Source organism: Marmota monax, unplaced genomic scaffold (genome assembly GCF_021218885.2).
Source record: "Marmota monax isolate L192 unplaced genomic scaffold, Marmota_monax_Labrador192_F-V1.1 WCK01_AAM20220418_F8-fsc00354, whole genome shotgun sequence".
In the NCBI taxonomy this organism is placed as follows: Eukaryota; Metazoa; Chordata; class Mammalia; order Rodentia; family Sciuridae; genus Marmota; species Marmota monax.
In genome coordinates this window covers 314501-333306 of record NW_026692876.1, presented here as the reverse complement: position 1 = coordinate 333306, position 18806 = coordinate 314501, and the positions used below count along the sequence as shown (strand labels likewise).

The 18806-nt window shown below is 36.7% G+C and overlaps 1 protein-coding gene and 1 non-coding gene across 4 annotated transcripts in view; one reads left to right on the top strand and one right to left on the bottom strand.

Moving 5' to 3' along the window:
* Nbdy (negative regulator of P-body association) overlaps window positions 1-18806 on the bottom strand; it is an 82413-nt gene that overhangs the window by 6041 nt on the left and 57566 nt on the right. For 2 of the 3 annotated variants that reach the window (XR_009227275.1, XR_009227277.1), the window contains one exon: window positions 1709-1882. The gene's annotated coding sequence lies outside the window, so the exon portion shown is untranslated. Of the gene's footprint in view, window positions 1-1708; window positions 1883-16847; window positions 17743-18806 lie in introns of those variants that run through there. The other variant, XR_009227279.1, reaches the window with a different exon arrangement.
* Window positions 1327-1461, top strand: LOC124096142 (small nucleolar RNA SNORA70). Its single transcript, XR_006852789.1, has one exon. It is a non-coding gene; the product is annotated as a small nucleolar RNA SNORA70 (small nucleolar RNA).

Sequence of the window (18806 nt, the reverse complement as noted above, 5' to 3'; positions counted from 1 at the left end):
TTGTTTTGTGACCCAATATATGATCTACTTTAGAGAATGTTTCATTTCCTGATGAGAAGAATATATAATATGTAGCTATTTGATGAAATCTTCTGTAATATTTTTAGGTTCATTTGGTCTGTAATATAGTTTAACTCTTCTATCTCTTTGTTGATATTTTCTCTAGATGATCTTCCCATTGATGAAAGTGGGAAATTGAGGTTTCCCACTATTGTTTTAGAATTTATCTCTGTTACAGATGTAATAATGTTTGTATTTTAAAATTGTGTGTTTAAGCTTTATGTGTTGTGTTAGTCACTTTCTTTCTGACACTGTAACAAATACCTGAGATAATCAACTTGAAGGAGAAAATTTTTTGTTGCTCACAGTTTTGCAGGTTTCAATCAATGTTTGGTTGTCTTGTTGCTTTGAAGTTTTTGACAAAGCAGAATACCATGGCAGGAGCTTGTGATGAGGCAGTTTCTCACTTCAAGGCAATCAAAAAGTGAAACAGAGAGAGGATGGGGGCTTGAGCCAAATATTCCCTTTTAAGGAATATGAACCCAGTGATCAAACTTCTTTTCACTAGACTACATATCCTAAAGATTCCACCACCTCCTCATTTGCCACAAATTGTTAACCAAACCTTTAATAAATGGGCATTCTCTGGGGCTGGGTTGTAGCTCAGTGGTAGAGCACTTGCCTAGCATGTGAGGCACTGGGTTTGACTCTCAGCACCACATATAAATAAATAAACAGAGGCCCATTGACAACTAAAATATTTAAAAGAAATGGGCATTCTGGGGACAGTTCCACATCATAATCAGTGTTTATATATTTATATTCATTATAACTTCTTGTCAATCAATACGTAGTAGAGTTCTTTGTCTTTTTACATTTCTCTTTAAGTATAGTTTACTTGATACAGTTACAGCTATTTCTGCTCACTTTTGATTTCTGTTTTTGGTTTCAGAATGCAGAAAAGAAAAAATTATAAAGATTTTAAGAATTACAGACTCCGGGCTGGGGTTGTGGCTCAGTGGTAAAGAGCTTGCCTCACATGTGCAGGGCCCTGGGTTCAATCACCAGCACCACATAAAAATAAATAAATAAAATAAAGGTATTGTGTCCAACTACAACTAAAAAGATATTTTTTAAAAAAAGGAATTACAGACTCCAACATTGAGTAGATAGGAAGTTTGAGCAGAGGTTTAAATACAACATAATGAACAACATGACTCAAGATAGGACCTGCACTTCCCACCAGAGCTGGTGATTGCTGGGAAGGAGAACCATCTTAAAACCATTATCCAGGCTTTCTGCATGGAGGATCAAAACTCTTTGCATCTGCATCTAATTAAGCTGACTGGGTTCCTTTACTTGTGGTGGCCCAGTGTGCAATGGCTGCAAACAGCAATCTCCTTGGTAGTGTATGCAGCCTGTTGCTCATATGGTTTGCCCTAAGGGACCTTGGAGACAGCACTTTGAGTAGATGTTCATATTTCTGATCTCATGATGTCCCCCATCTAGGCTTCAAACAGGGATGAGGGGTGCCTTTCGGAAACCCCAGAGTACCGGGGTTTCAGGGTTCATGTTGGCCAAGTCATCATGTCCATCCGCACCAAGCTGCAGAACAAGGAACATGTGATTGAGGCCCTATGCAGGGCCAAGTTCAAGTTCCCTGGCTGCCAGAAGATCCACATCTCAAAGAAGTGGGGCTTTACTTTACCAAATTTAATGCTGGTGAATTTGAAGACATGGTGGCTGAGAAGTGGCTCATTCTTGATGGCTGTGGGGTCAAATATATCCCCAATTGTGGTCCTCTGGACAAGTGGTGAGCCCTGCATTCATGAGGGCTTCCACTGTGCTGTCCCCTTCTTAATCACCCACACACCAATAAATCCTGTATTGTTAAAAAAAAAAAAAGAAGAAGAAGAAGAAGAAGAAAAGAAAAATCTTTCCAGTTTTCTGTATTCTCTCTTTTTTATTTTATCCTCTTTTTAACCTCCCCAAGACCCAATGACCTCCTTTTCATCTTTTTTCACTTGCTTGGCTTGTGTTCAGACCAAAACATCCCAGATTCAGGACTGAGTCTATGGCATGAACCCACTGAGTACTTTAGAATGCAAGACTAATAGCAGGCCCCTTGAAACTGGTGGTTTAGAGCTATGCAGGCCCTTGCATGCCAACTACAGTCTAGTACAATTTAAAGGCTAAGGGTCAGAGAGATAGCTACTATTAATCCCGAGTTTACAGATGCATATACACCCTCTGCACTCAAGGCAAGTTGTAGTTTGGGACTTTCAGAGTCAACTGCCAATACAGAGAATGCCAGGACACTTGCTTCTCCACTGCATAGTTAGTATAGGGGCCTTTTAGACCCTTCCCAACTGTACCCAAAAAGTTCAGAGCATCCACTGAGGCCCCAGAGAATCAGCACATGGGGCAATCAGTGCTACTGTTGCTGTCCTGGAGAAAGGGAAAGATAATTACTATTAATTACTATTAATCCTGGAGGCATGGCTGCACACAAACCCACTTCACTCAATGTGATTAATTACATGGGTCTTTCAGGGCCTCCTGATCCCCACACCCCCAGAAAAAAGTTGAGTACCCGCTGAAGTTGTGGGGATTTCAAAGATTGGGCTTTCAGACCCATCCCAAATGCCCCAGAGAAGGACAGATTAACATATTTGCAGTTAACCTCAAGGACACAGCATTTTACACAGAGCAAAATGTTTCTCTCCCAGTCAGGGAAAACATAGGCAACAGGGCTAAAGAAATTTAGGTAATTCCACCAAACCATCCTAAGATTTTTTAGGCAGCCAGAAATGTCATTAAAACATGGAAACCACACAAGATGGTGCCAGAGGTGGGCAGGTGAGGTTGGCATGGATAGGTACAAGAACCTGAGAGTTAAAGAAGAATATGGAAGACAGATCTAGACAGGTCAAGAGCTAAGTATACTGCTGAGAAGGCTGGTGTGTTTTTTTGCTACCCTCATGTCCAGAATCTCTCAGAAATTATACAATCAAGGCTTTAGTATCTACTATTCCTCCCAATATCTGGCATAATTCAAAGTAAGAATGTTCACTAAGAATTCCCTTCATCTCAGATATATCAGCAAGGAGTAACTTTAAATTCTTTATATATATATATATATATATATATATATATATATATATAGTTTTTAACAGACACAACATCTTTGTGTTTTTTGTTTTTTGTTTTTTTTTTTTGTATGTGGTGCTGAGGATCAAACCCCGGCCGCACGCATGCCAGGCGAGCGCGATACCGCTTGAGCCACATCCCCAGCCCCAGCCCACTTCTAAACTGTGAGTGGAAGAAAATATTTTAATATATTTTTTCAGAGTTTTTAGAATGTAGTTTTTTCTCAAATATTCACATTTATAGATGGTAATCAGCTCTCCTCAAAATGATGTAAGAGGTTTTCAAAACATAGTAAATACATTAAGTGATTTCTTTCACATAGTTATACCCCTTGTTCAGGACACATAATGCAGTAAAAGCAGCCTATAAAATAGTCCTCCAGACAACAGAAGAATAAAGGTCATTCCAGAAGATGGGCAGATCTCAATATAGAAGTATAGGAAAAATAACAACTGATCTGCACCAAGGCACATTATAACAAAAATACCTTGCATACAGAATAAGGATAGAATTTTAAAGGCCACAAGTGAAAAGTATCAGATTACATATAGAGGAAACCAACTTGGATCTCAGCTGATTTCTCAACCCAGACACTCAAAGCTAGGAGGTCCGGAAATCATATATATCAAGCTCTGAAAGAAAATTAATTCCAACCAGGAATTCTATATCCAGAAAAATTAAGCTCAGATCAGAAGATGAAATAAAAACCTTCCATGATAAACAAAAGTTAAAAGAATCCACAAGTAGAAAGCCTATACAGAACATTCTCAGTAAAATATTCTATGAGGACGAGATGGGGAAAAAAAGTGAAAACCAGCAAAGGGAAAAAATACACTAAAAGAAAAGTCAATCAAAGGAGAAACTAAGTCAAATTAAAAATAGGAAACCAAAATGCCTGGGACTACAAATTAATCTCAGTAATAACCCTGAATGTTAATGGCCTAAACTCATTAATCAAAAGACATAGTCTGGCAGATTGGATCAAAAAACAAGACCCAACAATATGCTGTTTCCAAGAGACTTACCTCATAGACAAAGAAATTCACTGACTGAAGATGAAAGGATGGGGAAAAAAACATATTACTCACATGGATCAAGTAAACAAGCAGAAGTTTCCTCATATCAGATAAAATGGACTTTAAGCCAAAGTTAAAAAGAAAGGAAAAAGAATAATATTATATACTGCTTACAGGAAAAATACATCAACAAGACATAACAATCATAAACACTCATGCCCCAAACAATGGAGCATCTATGCACATCAAAAAACCCTTCCAATTTCAAGAACTAAATAGACCACAACACAATAATATTGGCTGATTTTTAACACACCACTCTCACCACTGGATAGATCCTCCAAACAAACGTAAACAAAGAAACTATAGAACTAAATAATACAATTAATAATTTAGACTTAATGGACATATATATAATATTTCATTCATCAATGATTCGACACACCTTCTTCTCAGCAAATAAATACAGCTATCTCATACTAGACAAAGGCACCAAAAAATGTACATTGGAGAAAATATATCCTCTTCAACAAATGGTTCTAGGAAAACTGGAAATCCATATGTAGCAAAATGAAATCAAACTTTTATCTCTCTACCCTGCATGTAACTCAGCTAAAAGTGGATCAAATACTTAGGCACTAAACAGAAACCCTGCACCTAATAGAAGAAAAAGTTGGCCCAGATCATGTTGGCTTAGGACCTGACTACTTTTTTTTAAGAGAGAGAGAGAGAGAGAGAGAGAGAATTTTAATATTTATTTTTCAGTTTTCGGTGGACACAACATCTTTATTTTTATTTTATGTGGTGCTGAGGATCGAACCCAGTGCCCCGCGCATGTCAGGCAAGCGTGTTACCGCTTGAGCCACATCTCAAGCCCAGGACTTGACTTCTTTAACAAAACTCCTAAAGCACAAAGAGTAAAATCAAGAATCAATAAATGGGATGGATTCAAGCTAAAAAGTTTCTTCTCAGCAAAGGAAACAATCAATCACATGATGAGAGAGCCTACAGAACGGGGGAAAAATCTTTACCACATGCACCTCAGATAAAGCACTAATCTCCAGGATATATATAAAGAACTCAGAAAATTTAACACCAAAAACCAAATAACCCAATCAATAAATGAGCAAAAGAAATGAACAGACACTTCATAGAAGAAGAAATACAATCAATCAACAAACTTATGAAAAAATTTTCATCATCTCTAGCAATTAGAGAAATGCAAATCAAAACTAAGATTTCATCTCACTCCAACCAGAATGGCAATTTTCAAGAATACAAGCAATAAGAAGTGTTGGCGAGGATGTGGGGGGAAAGTACACTCATTTGCAGCTGGTGGAACCACAAATTTGTGCAACCACTCTGGAAAGCATTATGGAGATACCTTAGAAATCTTGGAATAAATCCACCATTTGACACAGCTATCCCACTCCTCAGTCTATACCCAAAAGACTTAAAATCAGCATACTACAATGCCACAGCCTCATCAATGTTTATAACAACTCAATTCACAATAGCTAAACTATAGAACCAACCTAGGTGTCCTTCAAAAGATGAATGGATAAAGAAAATGTGGTATATATACAATGAAATATTACTCAGCCTTAAGGAAGAATGAAATTATAGCATTTGCATGTAAATGGATGGAACTAGAGAATACCATGCTAAGTGAAATAAGCCAATCTCCAAAAACCAAAAGCCAAATATTTTCTCTAATAAGCAGATACTGAGCCATAGTATTATGGGGGGCTAGGGAAGAAAGAAGGAAATTTGGTTGGTGTAGAGGGGAGTGAGGGGAGGGTTGTAGTTGTGGAGACGGTAGAAAGAGATAGACATTATTACCCTATATACATGTATGATTACACTACTGAACTGACTGCATCATTTAGAGCCAGAGAAATGAGAAGTTGTGCTCCATTGATATACAATATGTCAAAATGCATTCTACTGTCATGTATAACTAACTAGAACAAATAAATAAATTATGAAGAAAATAGGTCATAATATTTGTGGAGAGATACTTCTTTTAAAGCAACAAAATTTCAGATGAGGACAAGTCCTTTATGCACTTAAGAAAAACATATTGTTCATTTCCTCTACTTGCATGACTAATAAGTACAGCTACAACCTGTTTTAAAACCATAAAACTTAGGCACAAAGGTGAACCTCTGGCATGTGCAACCAAAGAGTTCTTTTTTTAAAAAAAAAGCTGTAGTCATGATAAAATAGACTCATTAAAGACATAAACTCAATTATCCTTAAAAAAAAACCATCAATAAATAGGATGGATTCAAACTAAAAAGCAAAGAAAACAACAATGGAATATTACTCAGCCATAAAGAAGAATGAGATAATGGCATTTGCCCATAAATGGAAATAACTGGAGACAATCATGTTAAGTGAAATAAGCCAGTCCCCACAAACCAAAGGTTGAATGTTCTTTCTGATATATGGATGCTAACACACAATGGGGCAGGGAAGAATAGAAGTTCATTGGATTAGAAAAAGGGGAAAGAAGAGAAGGGAATGGGGGAAGGGAATAGAAAGGACAGTAGAGTGAATTGCACATTACTTTCTTATGTTCATATATGAATACACCACCCCTGAAACTCCACATAATGTACAACCACAAAAATGGGATCCTAATGAGAATGCCTTATACTCCATGTATGTATGTATAATATCTCATAATATACTCTACTGTCATGCAAGTCTAAAAAATACAAATAAAAACTAAAAAATAAATAACATGATATAATGTAATATAATAGATGAATCACCTCACATGCACAAGGCCCTGGGTTCCATACCCCGCACTAAAAAGAAAAAAGACATAATAGATGGAGAAAATGACTTAAAATTTCCTCTAAGCCAAAATGCTCAGATTTGAGTGAAAGTGATATAAGTGAAAGTGGATTAATTGTAGACTACGCTAATATAATCTCTCCTGTTCTTATAAGGTTGGAATCTACCAAGTATAGGGTATAATGAGATGGGTTACACTCTGTTAAAATTCCTATCAGCTTTCACCAAATGAGTTAGGGTGGAATATAGGCTGTGCAAGACATTTCTCACCCAACAAATTAAGGAGGAATGCATGCATTGGGATTACATATTCTTTCTAGAGGCTTTAAGTCTGTGTACCTGGGGGCATGGCAAATGTTGGAGCCCCAAACAGCCCTTCTCGCTGATCACCTTTAGCAGAATGTGGACCATGCTGGGTCTATGTTAGTTCTTGAGGTTTTTTAGTCTGCACACCTAGGGGTGTGGCCAATTTGGGGGCCAAAGTAAGCCCTTCACAGACTGAGTTTTGACAGGATGTGGACTGTACCAGATGAGCATATATTCACTTTGGAGTTTCTTATTATGTGTGCTCAGGGGTGTGTCAGGTATCAAAGCTGCAGCAGATCCCTGGATGTTTCTGAGGTGGGCAGAACACCTATCTGTGCTGGAGGATAGGTTATGGAAACTGAATAATCTACTATCCTTGATCCTTACACCTTCATACCTGGCCCTCACAGGAAACCACACCTGAATTGTGTTGCTTCAAGTCACAGAGGGCAGGTCTTCCAGAGGGCAGTGCCCTTCATTCCAATCCCCATTACAGCCTGCATAGAACTTCAGCATAGAACTACCTGTGGTTCTACCCTACAGCATAGAACTCTCTGTGGTTTTATTTCAAAGACATTCTCCCATTGTCTGCCCAGTGAATGTGTCAAGGGTGTCCACAGAAACACTGTTATGTGACTGCCAGGTTTTCTGATCCCTAGACCATCATAGTCTCAGAAAATAAGATCTTTCTCAGGATGTTTTCTGACTACTGCACTCTGAGAGTTTGGTGAAAGATTCAGTGAATTTCTTCTCTAAAACTAGCTTGTTGTGCAAGTTTAAGTTATGTTTTGGAGTGCAGCCTTGTATGCCATGCTGTGACTCTTTCTCTTTTACATTTACTCCCTCAGAGGGAAGAATCCTCTGCCCCTGCCCAATGTGCTGGGTGCCAGGTGCTGAGGTACTCTGCTTCATTTACTTGTTATTCTGCCTCATCTCTGGATTTTACCATGTTTTGTTTTCTCTGCTTTCAATTTCCAGTGCTCACCCATAGCTACTTACCTCCATATGTAGTTAAACATTTATTTATTTGGTTTTATCCCATTAAGGAGCAAGCTAGTGTTGGGTTCCTCTGCCATCTTGCCTAGAATCTATGATACTTCTTTAAAGCAACTACTTTGAATTCTCCATTAGGCAGCTTATATATCTCCATTTCCTTGGGTCTGGCTTCTGAGTAATTATTGTGCTTTTGGTAGTGTTATATATCCTTGGTTTTTTCATGTTTCTTGTTGCTTGACACTGATGACTTGCACATTTAAATTAAGGACTTGAGACCAGAGGAGGAAGCCGCCCAGCGCCAGCCAAGCCAGACGGGAGGAGGAAGCCCAGCCCCGCCCCATGTGCTAGTCCGGAGGAAGCCCATCAACCCTTAAAACCCATTAAAGGGGGTGTGGCTACCAGCACGGTTCTGCAGCTGATCCAGGTACCCGGTTTCCAACTCCCCCACCCTTAGCTGCAATAACTCAAAATATTTCCCACAAGCTTTGGGGGGTTGTAGCTATCAACGCAAAACAACAACTGTACAGGCACATGGTTTCTACCTCAGAGACTAGAGTAGGGAAGATACAGGTGGAAGCTCATTTCCTTTCACACTGGCTATACCCACCACCCTGAATACAGAGGCTCAAGCTAGGAATAGACAACGCCACCTACTGGAAGCAAGGAAAACAGTGATCTGAGAGACTTTTTCTCTCTTTCTATCTTTTCTTCTCTCTCTTCCATAACTTCAACATATGTGAAACCAAGAACTGTGCATGAACAACCGAATTACCAAAGTAATATAATATAGAGGAATTGCATATACCCCACCTTCCCCCCATTTTTTTCTTTATTTCTATCTTACTTTCCTTTTCCTTCTCTCTTATTTCTATTTTCTTCCTTGTTATTTTTTTCTTTTTTTTTTCATTCGTATTCTCTCTATCCCACTTTCAATCTCCTAACTTTTGCTATCTATACATAGGGTAACTATCTAATTATAGATAGGAGGTTGAGTCTATACATTCTTCTATAAATTACCAGTCTATTGGTTAGAGTTCTCGAAAGGTGCTAAGTTAGTTTAACCTCATACCCTCACTCCTTTCCCTCTAAGTATAACATCCTTTGTCTGAAATTAAGTCTTCTATATGCCACCAGATATGGTATGCCTTTTATGAAACTAATGAATATATTCTTAAGTAATAATTAAAACCAATATCTATAGACTTAGAATCTAACTATAAATGTATTAATAATGAAAACTTGTGCTTAGATAATGTACTGTTGATATTGGGAACTGTTAACATTGTCTTTCTCCGCAAAAGGGGAAAAACATTAACACAACAGTTTCACAAAGCTAGAAAGAATCATGAGCAGTGTGAAAAGACAAGGAAAGAAAGGACCACAAACAATACAGGTCGATTCAACATTAGATGAGGTAATATCTGCAGCTGATGGAATGTCAGACAAAGAGTTCAGGATATACATGCTTCACATGATCGGGAGTCTCAAGGAAGACATTATACAGCAAATTCAGACAATGAAAGATCACTTTGACAATGAATTACATAAACAAATCCAAGAAGCAAAAGATCAATTCTATAGGGAGATAGAGGATATAAAAAACAAACAGAAATCCTGGAAATGCAGGAAACAATAAACCAAATTAAAAACTCAAATGAGAGTATTACCAGCAAAGTAGAACACTTAGAAGATAGAGCTTCAGGCAACGAAGACAAAGTTTTTCAACTTGAAAAGAACATAGACAGCTCAGCGAGAATGTTAAGAAATCCTGAGCAGAACATCCAAGAATGATGGGATAACATAAAGAAACCAAACCTAAGAGTTATTGGGATACAAGAAGGTTTAAAGGTCCAAACCAAGGGAATAAGCAATCTATTCAATGAAATAATACTAGAAAACTTCCCAGACTTAAAGAATGAAAAAGAAATCCAAATACTAGAAGCCTACAGGACACTGAATGTACAAAATCATAAGCGACCCACACCAAGACACATAATAATGAAGATGCCCAACATACAGAATAAGGAGAGAATCTTAAAAGCCACAAGAGAGAGGAAGCAGATTACATTTAGGGGTAAACCAATCAGGATAACTGCTGATCTTTCAACACAGACTCTGAAAGCTAGAAGATCCTGGAATAACATATTTCAAACACTGAAAGAAAATGGGTTCCAACCAAGAATCATGTATCCAGCGAAATTAAGCTTCAGGATTGAAGATGAAATAAAAATCTTCCATGATAAACAAAAGTTAAAAGAATTTGCAGCTAGAAAACCAGCTCTTCAAAACATCCTTGGCAAAACATTACAGGAAGAGGAAATGAAAAATAACAATGAAAACCAAGAGCGGGAGGTAGTACAGTAAAGGAAAAACTAATCATAGAGGAAAAACAAATCATGTTAAGTAACATACATAATCAAATATCGCTGGAAGTACAAACCATATCTCAATAGTAACCCTAAATGTTAATGGCTTAAATGCACCAATCAAAACACATAGGCTAGTATAATGGATTAAAAAAAGATCCAACAATATGCTGCCTACAGGAGACTCATCTGATAGGAAAAGACATACACAGACTGAAGGTAAAAGGTTGGGAAAAATCATATCACTCATTGGGACCCTGGAAGCAAGCAGGTGTGTCCATACTTGTATCAAATAAAATAGACTTCAAGCCAAAGTTAATCTAAAGGGATAAACAAGGACACTACATACTGCTCAAGGGAACCATACACCAACAAGACTTGACGATCATTAATATATATACCCCAAACAATGGTGCAGCTACGTTCATCAAACAAACTCTTCTCAAGTTCATGAGTCAAATAGACCACAACACAATAATCATGGGAGATTATAACACACCTCTCTCACCACTGGACAGATCTTCCAAACAAAAGTTGAATAAAGAAACCATAGAGCTCAATAATACAATTAATAATTTAGACTTAATTGATATATACAGAATATACCACCCAACATCAAGTGGATACACTTTCTTCTCAGCAGCACATGGATCCTTCTCAAAAATAGACCATATATTATGTCACAGGGCAAATCTTGGTAATTACAAAGGAGTAGAGATACTACCATGCATTTTAACTGATCATAATGGAATGAAATTGGAAATCAATAATAAAATGAGAAAGGAAAAATCTTACATCACATGGAGATTAAACAATATGCTACTGAATGAACAAAGGGTTACAGAAGACATCAAAGAGGAAATTAAAAAATTCTCAGAGGTAAATGAAAACTCAGGCACAACATATCGAAATCTCTGCGACACTATGAAAGCAGTACTAAGAGGAAAATTCATATCATGGAGTTCATTCCTTAAAAGAAGGAAAAGCCAACAAATAAATGACCTCACACTACACCTCGAAGCCTTAGAAAAAGAAGAACAAATCAGCAGCAAATATAGTAGAAGGCAATAAATAATTAAAATTAGAGCTGAAATCAATGAAATTGAAACAAAAGAAACAATCGAAAAAAATTGACAAAACTAAAAGTTGGTTCTTTGAAAAGATAAATAAGATTGATAGACCACTAGCCACGCTAACAAAGAGAAGAAGAGAGAGAACCCAAATTACTAGCTTATGGGATGAAAAAGGCAACATCACAACAGACAATTCAGAAATACAGAAGATAATTAGAAATTATTTTGAAACCCTATACTCTAATAAAATAGAAGATACTGAAGGCATCGATATATTCCTTAAGACATATGAACTACCCAGATTGAGTCAGGATGATATAAACAACCTAAACAGACCAATATCAAGTGAGGAAATAGAAGAAGCAATCAAAAGACTTCCAACCAAGAAAAGCCCAGGACCAGATGGATATACAGCAGAGTTTTACAAGAACTTTAAAGAAGAAATAATACCAATACTCTACAATCTATTTCAGGAGATAGAAAAAGAGGGAGAACTTCCAAATTCATTCGATGAGGCCAATATCACCCTGATTCCCAAACCAGATAAAGACACCTCAAAGAAAGAAAACTACAGACTAATATCCCTAATGAATTTAGATGCAAAAATCCTCAATAAAATTCTGGCAAATCGGATACAAAAACATATCAAAAAGATCGTGCACCATGATCAAGTAGGATTCATCCCTGGGATGCAAGGCTGGTTCAATATACAGAAATCAATAAACGTTATTCACCACATCAATAGACTTAAAGATAAGAACCATATGATCATCTCGATAGATGCAGAAAAAGCATTCAACAAAGTACAGCATCCCTTTATGTTCAAAACACTAGAAAAACTAGGGATAACAGGAACTTACCTCAACATTGTAAAAGCTATGTATGCTAAACCTCAGGCTAGCATCATTCTAAATGGAGAAAAACTGAAGGCATTCCCTCTAAAATCTGGAACAAGACAGGGATGCCCTCTCTCACCACTTCTATTCAATATAGTTCTCGAAATACTGGCCAGAACAATTTGACAGACAAAAGAAATTAAAGGCATTAAGATAGGAAAAGAAGAACTTAAATTATCACTATTTGCGGATGATATGATCCTATACCTAGAAGACCCAAAAGGGTCTACAAAGAAACTACTAGAGCTAATAAATGAATTCAGGAAAGTGGCAGGATATAAAATCAACACGCATAAATCAAAGGCATTCCTGTATATCAGCGACAAATCTTCTGAAATGGAAATGAGGAAAACCACCCCATTCACAATATCCTCAAAAAAATAAAATAAGATACTTGGGAATCAACCTAAAAAGAGAGGTGAAAGATTTATACAATGAAAACTACAGAACCCTAAAGAGAGAAATAGAAGATCTTAGAAGATGGAAAAATATACCCTGTTCATGGATAAGCAGAACTAATACGATCAAAATGGCGATATTACCAAAAGTTCTCTATAGGTTCAATGCAATGCCAATCAAAATCCCAACAGCATTTCTTGTAGAAATAGATAAAGCAATCATGAAATTCATATGGAAAAATAAAAGACCCAGAATAGCAAAAGGAATTCTAAGCAGGAAGTGTGAATCAGGAGGTATAGCGATACCAGATTTCAAACTGTACTACAGAGCAATAGTAACAAAAACAGCATGGTACTGGTACCAAAACAGGCGGGTGGACCAATGGTACAGAATAGAGGACACAGAAACCAATCCACAAAATTACATCTTATATTTGATAAAGGGGCTAAAAGCATGCAATGGAGGAAGGATAGCATCTTCAACAAATGGTGCTGGGAAAACTGGAAATCCATATGCAACAAAATGAAACTGAATCCCTTTCTCTCGCCATGCACAAAAGTTAACTCAAAATGGATCAAGGAGCTTGATATCAAATCAGAGACTCTGCACCTGATAGAAGAAAAAGTTGGCTCCAATCTACATATTGTGGGGTCGGGATCCAAATTCCTTAATAGGACACCCATAGCACAAGAGTTAAAAACAAGAATCAACAAATGGGACTTACTCAAACTAAAAAGTTTTTTTCTCAGCAAGAGAAACAATAAGAGAGGTAAATAGGAAGCCTACATCCTGGGAACAAATCTTTACTCCTCACACTTCAGATAGAGCCCTAATATCCAGAGTATACAAAGAACTCAAAAAATTAGACAATAAGAGAACAAACAACCCAATCAACAAATGGGCCAAGGACCTGAACAGACACTTCTCAGAGGAGGACATACAATCAATCAACAAGTACATGAAAAAATGCTCACCATCTCTAGCAGTCAGAGAAATGCAAATCAAAACCACCCTAAGATACCATCTCACTCCAGTAAGATTGGCAGCCATTATGAAGTCAAACAACAAGTGCTGGCAAGGATGTGGGGAAAAGGGTACACTTGTATATTGCTGGTGGGACTGCAAATTGGTGCGGCCAATTTGGAAAGCAGTATGGAGATTCCTGGGAAAGCTGGAAATGGAACCACCATTTGACCCAGCTATTGCCCTTCTCGGACTATTCCCTGAAGACCTTAAAAGAGCATACTATAGGGATACTGCTACATCGATGTTCATAGGAGCACAATTCACAATAGCTAGACTGTGGAACCAACTTAGATGCCCTTCAATATATGAATGGATTAAAAAATGTGGCATTTATACACAATGGAGTATTACTCAGCACTAAAAAATGACAAAATCATGGAATTTGCAGGGAAATGGATGGCATTAGAGCAGATTATGCTAAGTGAAGCTAGCCAATCCCTAAAAAACAAATGCCAAATGTCTTCTTTGATATAAGGAGAGTAACTAAAAACAGAGCAGGGAGGAAGAACATGAGAAAAAGATTAACATTAAACAGGGACAAGAGGTGGGAGCGAAAGGGAGAGAGAAGGGAAATTGCATGGAAATGGAAGGAGACCCTCATTGTTTTTTTTTTAATATTTATTTTTTAGTTGTAGTTGAACACAATATCTTTATTTATTTATTTATTTATTTATTTTATGTGGTGCTGAGGATTGAACCCAGGGCCTCGTACATACTAGGCAAACGCTCTATCACTGAGCCGCAACCCCAGCCCAACCCTCATTGTTATACAAAATTACATATAAGAGGATGTGAGGGGAAAGGGAAAAAAATCAAGGGAGAGAAATGAATTACAGTAGATGGGATAGAGAGAGAAGATGGGAGGGGAGGGGAGGGGAGGGGGGATAGTAGAGGATAGGAAAGATAGCAGAATACAACAGTCACTAGTATGGCAATATGTAAAAACGTGGATGTGTAACGGATGTGATTCTGCAATCTGTTTACGGGGTAAAAATGGGAGTTCATAACCCACTTGAATCAAATGTATGAAATATGATATGTCAAGAGCTTTGTAATGTTTTGAACAACCAATAAAATAAAATGAATTAAGGACTTACTCTAGTCCTTGCGGACTTGCTTTGATTGGGCAGGCCATCTGTCACAATACAGTGGTGAGCGTGAATTGAGCATGAAGCCTCCCTTCACTGGGATGGACCTCAACAAGGGTGAGATTTTCAAGGATGAGCTGGAACCCGAGTATAATGAATGTAGACTTGGAGCTTGTATCCACAGGAGGCAGCATCAAGACTGGGTCTAGATAGGCTGACCAGCTGCTAAGGCAAGCATTGAGCTTGAGTCTACAGGGGCAGACCAGGCACTCTGACACCAGAGTTAACTGAATGGGGTTGGAGCCTGAGTATACAGGAGCTAGCCTGGTGGGTGGGTTGACTTATTACTTAAAGTTACAGGGGCAGGTCTATATCTTGGATCCACAGTGGGCAGCATGGAGCTTGGGTCTGCAAAGTTGTTTCTGGAACAAAACAACTGGAGTCTAGCACTGGAATCTACGGGGATAGGCCTGGACTCTGGTCTCCTGCAGGAGGTCTGGACCCTGTGCTCCCTGGAGTCAAGTTCAACTAGGACTGACCTAGAACTTGGGGTCAGTCTGATGCTGTGGCCATTGCGTTCATATTGTCTGGTCTGGAGCCTAGGATTGCAAGTGCAGGTCTGGATCAAAGAGCCACTGGGACTGACCTCTCAATATTTATTTCACAACATCTGCTTTAACTACTTATTGAACAAATTATAGAATTATTTTATATTTTAATATATGAGCCATAATAGTATGGAATTTTCAGATTTACTAGATACTTAGAAAAAATGCATTTATTTTTATTGTAATTCAGATGATAATGTTATCTCTTCTACATCCCTGTAAGAATCATTACACTAGAATATAATACAAAATGTACCTATAAATCTCTAAGGAAATTCTCTATCAATTCATGAACTTTATTAAGATCTTCTTAAAGTTTTTATTTTTTAAATGTAGATTGACACAATACCTTTATTTTATTTTTTTATTTTTATGTGGTACTGAGGATTGAATCCAGTGCCTCTCACGTGTTAGGCAAACACTCTACCATTGAGCCACAACCCAGCCCTTATTAAGATCTTCACTAACCGGGCTTGGTTGCAGATGCCTATAATCCCAGTGGCTCAGGAGGCTGAAGCAGAAGGATTGTGAGTTCAAAGCCAACCTCAGCAAAATCAAGGCACTAAGCAACTCAGTGAGACCCTGCCTCTAAATAAAATACAAAATAGGGCTGGGGATGTGGCTCAGTGGTCTAGTGCCTCTGAGTTCAATCCCTGGTACCCCTACCCCATCCCCCCAGGAAAAGATCTTCACTAAATTTTTCTCAATATCCTTGTATTTTTTCACCATAATTTTTATAAATGTTTTAATTAGGATAACCTATGTAATACTGAGCATTTTAGAAGGAAAGTAGAATATTAGAAAAGCAAATGAACCATCTTAACCAAACAAATAGGATGTAGAAGAATATGGGATAAGGATTTATATAACATGACACAAGCACCCTAGAAAAATTGGCAGTAAATTGAAGAAAATGTACTGGGAACTTCATTCTTTTTAAGATTTTAGGCATGTCTCCCTTCGTTGATATATTCACAGTACAGTGAAGGAAAGTAGTCATTTGTAGGAAAAGGCCAAATTTTTCTAATTTTGGTACTGTATTATATTTGGACTTCTTATGAAATATTTACTTAAAATTCACAACTTACTAGATTTTAGTCACATATCTCTAACAGCAATGAGAAACAAAATTTATAAGGACCTTTATTAGACCTGTGAAATTTTAAAGTATACAGTAAGGACTGGTGTCAACAAAAGAAAGCACAGGTTGGTTACTGCAAGACAATATCATGGGTGTTATCTGCTTTGATGAGTTCACATGGCCCAGGCTTCAATCTGAAAAGTCTACAACCTGATCTTACATATGTCCTAGAATTCATCCAAATTCAGGAAGTGAAATCATACTTATTACATCCTACAACTGAAATATTTTTAAACAATGCAGAAGTACAATTTATTAATTTGTAATAACAAATGCAATTACCATACAGGACAGATATATCATTCAAGCAAGAAACACCCCACTTTCCCTTTTAAACAAGTTATATGAGAAGCAAAGTTTTAGAAGAGCTCTTGAAAAAGAGCTTGATAAAGATTTTGATTCAATGAAAATCACAGAATGCTAACAACTTGAATCTTTCTTGATATCTGATATTATATTTGACTGCAAAATGAAAATTTATCTTTTAGGTGGATCATTGGTTGCTACCACCCTAAGCATATTTTTAGCAGAAAATAGCTGCCATGTTTCACTTTTGTGGTTCTTGCTTTACATCATTGATCAATCAGCCCCAATATTTGCCCATGACCATTTTACACATTCTTATGTTCTTTAAAAAAATATATACTTATTTAAACAAATAAAAAATGAGTGCAGTCAAGCTATGTATAACCTAAATAATATATATAAAAGTCCTATTGCTGTGGAAAAGGAAAAAAAAGTCCTATTGCCACCAAACTTTTAACATTCCTTGGTCCTCCTCTATGTCCAAGATTAAAACATAGGCTGGGGTTCTGGCTCAGTGATCCAGTGATTGCCTAGCATGTGTGAGGCACTGGGTTTGATTCTCAGCACTGCATATAAATAAATAAAATAAAGATCAGTTGAAAAATAAAAATTATTTTTAAAACATAAGTACCAGTTCTTTCTAGATAATTTTCAATGTATTTGAATGTAGACATATACAGTACTTACAATAATATAAAGTTTTAGACTTAGAATATGACTTAGAATATGTAATAGAAATTATATCATCAAAACCTTCTTCTCTACAATTTTACTTTACCCACATGAGAAGGTCTTAATGACTTTTATTTATCAACATTGATTTACTAAAATACTTCAACTACCTCATAATATTACATTGTACATCAGCATAATTTATAGGATTAGTCTTCTGTTGAAGTCATTTACCGTGATTGCAACTTTTATTAAAAACAATGAAGTTATTAATAAGTGGTAGCATTTACATAAGCTCCACAAGTGTAATATAAGTCAAAATACACAAACATTACATTTAGAATGCTGTTAAAACACATTAAAATTTTACACTTTCATGGAGAGCACATAATTCACACTATATTTATAAATAATAGATATTCTGGAGACATTTGACTGTTGCAAATATGATGGGAAAGGAGTGAAGTAAAAAAAAATTGATCATTACAGGCCATGTATATTTTGTACTCTATGAACTGTATGTTCTATAATCTTTTATAATTTTTATGCTACTAGATTTGATAACAAAGCTACAATGTCACATAAATAATAGATAGCATTGGACCACATAGTACTGCAAAAGAACTTTTTTAATGTGTTTTTTAAATGACTCCAAAAAAGGAAATAATAATTGAACACATGAAAATAATTTTAAATATAAAAATGTTGAGTTTATTCAGTCTTCCAAAAAGCCTATATAGGTATAAACCAATAATCCCCAAAGACACACCACAAAAAAACAATAACTAAAAAGAAAAAAACAACAGTCTATGAGAAAAAGAAATATGTTTCAATTTATTGGTAAAACACTCATTTCTATCATAAGAAGGCAAAGACATACAGTAAATATTGATAAATCAGCCAAGTAAAATAATTCTCAACACAGTAAAAAGATTAACTATCTTCCCGAAATAAAGTG